This window comes from Diabrotica virgifera, chromosome 9, assembly GCF_917563875.1.
Source record: "Diabrotica virgifera virgifera chromosome 9, PGI_DIABVI_V3a".
Lineage (NCBI taxonomy): Eukaryota > Metazoa > Arthropoda > Insecta > Coleoptera > Chrysomelidae > Diabrotica > Diabrotica virgifera.
The window spans coordinates 117,105,950-117,111,300 of NC_065451.1; positions in this window are offsets into that span (position 1 = coordinate 117,105,950).

Sequence of the window (5,351 nt, forward strand, 5' to 3'; positions counted from 1 at the left end):
AATGACTCTTCGATGCCGTTGACTCCCATTGATTTATCTGATCAATACTCACCTGCGCCTACCACCCAAAATATTTTGATGAGTCTAGTCAGTCAGTTGTACCGAATACTCCAGTTCCATCCCCAGTCAACAGACATGCAAAATGCGATGATCCGTTTTGCTGCCAACACGAATCTGATGACTTTGCCTGTTCATCAGGGAATCCTGTATCCACTAAATTGATTATAAACAGGGGGGAAAAGGCTTCGAAACCATGAAGATTGGGGGGATGTAAAGAGTAAACAACTAAAAAACCAAGGCAAAAGGTATTGTTCCAAGAGAGGGCGCACTGTTGAAGCAAAAACAATGGGGCCCCCATGCAGTTGCAGATCGAAATGTGCTTCAAAAATTTCAAAAGAAGAAAGAACTGACATTTTTGATAGATTTTGGAAACTTGGTAGCAGAGAAAAACAATGGTTACACGTTGCAAATTACACCAAAAAAACAAAACAAAAGCAGAACATTTCGACGAGAGTTGAAGCATAACAGAGAATACACCTACAAATATTTTTTACCAAAACAAGATAATGACAACGCCACTCACAATAAAATTACAGTATGCAAAATAATGTTCTTAAATACCTTAGGAATCAGTGAACGGCTCACAAGAACAGCATGTAATAAGTATGACGGGACCACAGCTGTCGAAGGAGATAAGAGAGGGAGACATAGTAATCACAGAAAAATAATCAGTGATAATATGGTATTATCAGTGAGCGCTCACGTGAACTCTTTTGTACCAGTCGAGTCACACTACTGCAGAAAATCGTCAAAAAGATTGTATTTAGATGGCAGTCTAAGTGTCGCTCGAATGTTTGAAATGTATAAGGAGTGGCCCGATTTAGAGAAATATTCGAGCAAAGCTGTAACTCTTCGACAGTATCGAGATATTGTAAACAGTCAGTTTAATCTGAGCTTTCACATAACGAAAAAAGAAAAAAGATCAGTGTAATATTTTTAAACATGCCAAAAATCCTTCCAATGAACTGAAAGCAGATTATGAAAAGCATCAAACAAACAAAACTATAGCCAGACAGCTAAAGAAATCTGACAAAACAGAAGCTACCCAGTCAAATGGTTCGATCATATGCGCAACATTCGACTTCCAAAAGGTTTTAACTTGTCCACATGGTCAAATGAGTATACTTTACTACAAACGTAAATTGTCTTGTTATAATTTTACAGTTTATGACATGGCGGCCAAAGAAGGCTACTGCTACGTGTGGGATGAGAGTGTTGCGAAGCGTGGTACGAATAAAGTAGCTAGTTGTCTCTATAATTTCATGAGAGAATTTTCTAACAAAGGTGTTAAAGATTTTAGATTTTGGTCAGATAGGGTAAGCAGTACAGTGATTGGCACCTGACAGTTATTGGCACTGTTTAATAAAACCGTAAATTATAAGAGTTCTGTGTTACCGACGAATGATTTCAAATCATATGTTGGTAGTTCGTACTTCTCTTATTATAGTGGTAAAGTTTTAGAGGCTAAGTTGGCGCTACTGTTTTTCAAGGTGACGTTGCTGGTGAAGCTCTCCACAAATAAGCTATTTGTTCGTAAAACTGTTAAGGATTTTGGGTAAGTAATTAAGGTCCTTCTTGTAGAAAACAACACTATTTTGTTTACGCTATTACTTTTTGATATTCTTATATGTTCACTTTTAAGAATTTGCGGCAATTCCAAAGCTTTTGAGGTTAGAAATTATATATTTGTTGGGTGCCAATAACTATACATAAAAACTAGCATTAAAATAGTAATTGGCATGCTCTGCCAATAACTGAAATGAATAAAGCTGTTTCTTAAATAGTTATTGGCACACCCAATATTTTATTTTTATTTATCCAAAAAATTGTCAAATTTAAAGAGGTAATAATTTCTACACGTTCATTTAAACAATGACATTATACCTCCATCCCATCCAATGGCACTACAGCCCAAATCGAGCCTTGGCCTCCTTCAATAAGCTTCTCCAATCATTTCGATTTACCGCTGTTCTTTTCCATGAACGCGTTCCCAGGAAGTTCCTGGCATCCTCATCGACTTCGTCTTCCCATCTCTTTTTAGGTCTTCCAACCGGTCTTCTTCCGTGCATTCTTGCATTCAGCAATTTTCTGGGGATTCTATTCTCATGCATGCGGACCACGTGCCCTGCCCACCGTAATCTCTGTAGTTTAGTGTGTTGTGCTAGAGTTGGTTCGCTATATTGCTCGTATATTTCTCTATTATACCTAATTCGCCAGTTGTTATTTTCCCTTATTGGGCCCAGTGTCCTACGTAATACTTTTCTTTCAAACACATCTAATGCATTGGCAGATTTCTGTGTCACCACCCATGTTTAGCAGCCATAACTTACTATGGGCCTGATTATTGTTTTATATACCCGGAGTTTTGTTTTCCGGTGCACGTCTCGCGATTTGAATATGTGGCCCATCGCGAAATATGCTTTATTTGCCAGCACAAGCCTTCTATTTATTTCCGGTTCTTCTTCACTGCTTGCAACCAGATCCATTCCTAGGTACGTGAATCTATTCACATGTTCTATATCGTCAATAAAGTGTTGTTGCGCCGGTCTATTTGATCTGGTTTGTATGAGTAGTTTTGTTTTATTTGTGTTTATTGCTAGCCCTACTGCTTCTGCACTCTGTTTCAACTCAACGTAGGTTTCTTCCGCTGCATTCATTGTTCTGCTCATTATGTTTATATCATCCGCGTATGCTGCTAATTGGGTAGATTTGTTTGTAAGTATGTTATTTCCGCTTACCGTCAACCGTCTAATTACATATTCAAGAACAAGATTAAAAAGCGTTGGAGCCAGTCCGTCGCCTTGTTTCAGTCCTTGCGTTATCGTAAACGCATCAGTGATCTGTCCTTGAATACATACTTGTGCTGTTTCTGTCATTGTCATTTGCACTAGTCGTATTAATTTTGATGGTATGCCAAATTCTTCCAATATATTAGGTAGAATTGTTCTATCTATTGAATCATAGGCTTGTTTAAAATCTACAAAGAGATTGTAAACGTCCATGTCATATTCCCAGTATTTGTTTAACTGTAAATAGTTGGTCAATGGTAGATCTATTTTGCCTAAACCCTGCTTGATATTCCCCGATGATTTTTTCCGTGAGAGGTTGAAGTCTTCGATTAAGGATGTTTGTGAATATTTTGTATCCCGAACAAAGTAAAGAGATGCCTCTATAATTCTGACACAACAGTTTGTCTCCTTTTTTATGAATAGGGCAGATTATACTTTTCTTCCATTGTTGGGGGATTTCTTCTTCTATCCATATCTCTCGTATTAGCTGATACATCTGTTGTGTCAAATTCCTTCCTCCTTGCTTGAGTAGTTCTGCCGGTATTTTATCTATTCCCGGTGCTTTATGGCTTTTTTGTATGTGGATTGCCGTTTGGACCTCCTCTAGCGTTGGGGGTCTAGTTAATTCATTTTCTTCTCCATCTTCCCCCAGCTCTTGTTGTTGTACCTCCTGCCGTGCCTGCTGCTGTCTCTGTTGTTGTAATGGTGGTTGTGCCCCTTTGTTTAATACTTCCTTAAAATATGTCATCCAGGTTATCTTAATTTCGTCCATATCGCTAATGATTTCACCCTTCTTATTTTTGCAGAGGCTAGTCTTCGGTTTGTATCCCTGTCTTAAATGTTTAATAAGTTGGTATGCACTACGTGTTTCGTTTTCCTTAAACTCCCTCTCTATGTTTAGTATCCGTTGGTTTTCGTACTTTCTCTTTTTCTGCCTGCACAGTTTATCTGCTCTTCGTCTTTTGTTCTCAAATTCTGTTTTTCTCTCTCTAGTACGTCTGAGTATTTAATTCTTATGTGCTTCATTTCTTTCCTGTATAGCTTGTTTGCATTCTTCATCGAACCATGTTTCTTCTCTCCGTTGTGTATTTGTTCCTATGACTTCTTTAGCTGTGTTTAGTATGATACTGCTTATGGTGTTCCATTGATTTTCTATTGTGGAGTCTGCTCTGTTTTCTTCTAGTAATTTTTCATCCACTGTTCTCTCGAATCTTTCTTGTACCTCAGGGACTTTTAGGTTATCTAAGTTTAGTTTTTCTTGTTTTGGATATTTTTCCTTTACCTGTCGACTGATTTTGCATCTAAACCGTGTCTGCACTAGTAGATGGTCTGAGTCACAGCTTGCGCCACGTCTGCTTTTTACATCTAATATACTCGTCGCCATTCTTTTTTCAGTCAGTATATGGTCTATTTGATTTATTGTTTCCGTCAGGTGATATCCAAGTGCCCTTATGTATGTCCCGATGTAGGAAGCATGTCGAACTGATAATCATATTCTTTCCAGCTGCGAAATCTATTAGAAACTGACCATTCTCATTTGTGTCTCTATGCAAACTATGTTTCCCTATTACCCCTATGTACTCTTCTTCTTTTCCGATCTTGGCGTTTGTGTCGCCTATCACCATTTTAATGTCGTTTCTTGGTATTGAGTCATAGATTCGTTCTAGATCTTGATAAAAGGCTACCTTAGTGTCTTCTTCCTGTTCATTTGTGGGACAGTGTACATTTATAAGGGTTATGTTAAAGAAATGCGTTTTTATCCTAAGCTTGCAGATTCTTTCATTGATGGCTTGAAAATCTGTTATCAGGTGCTTCATTTTATTATCTACGATAAAGGCTACTCCAAATTCTTTATTTCCTTCATCTTTACCGCTATACAGTATAGTGTGTGTTTTAGTGTCCCGGATACCTTTTCCCAACCATTTAGTTTCTTGTACTGCAGTGATTCCTATTTTATATCTTTTCAGTTCGTGTAGAAGGATCCTCTGTGCTCCTGGTCTATTTAGCGTTCTGACATTCCATGTTCCTAGCGTAAATTCCATATTCCGTTGCCAAAGTCGTCGTCTTGATATCCGTCCATTCCGAGGCCTATCTGAAGGTTTCGTAGTAGTACTTTTTTACAAGAATAGGTTACTGGCCTATCGCCCAACCCCCTTTTCGGAGGACCATTTCTCCCTTCCTCGTCAGCCCTGACCCTAATTTCCACTGGGGTTGGTTACCCAATCTCCGGTAAGGTTGCTCAGGTTCTCCAGGGTTCACCCGTGCAGCCCAAGCCGCACTTCGTGGAGGTGAGGATAGGAATTGAGTAGGAGAGGCTAGAGATGCTAACTGGAGACAGCATCTTGTATTGCGCTTCACTACCCCGTATCAACCCCGACATTATACCTACCTTATAAAATTAACCCAAGCATTTAATATAATGTGTATATTAGCAATGGAATAATTTTTATGTATCTTTATATTTTTACAGATTTTGAACTTAAGATGCCTAAAGTCAAAGAA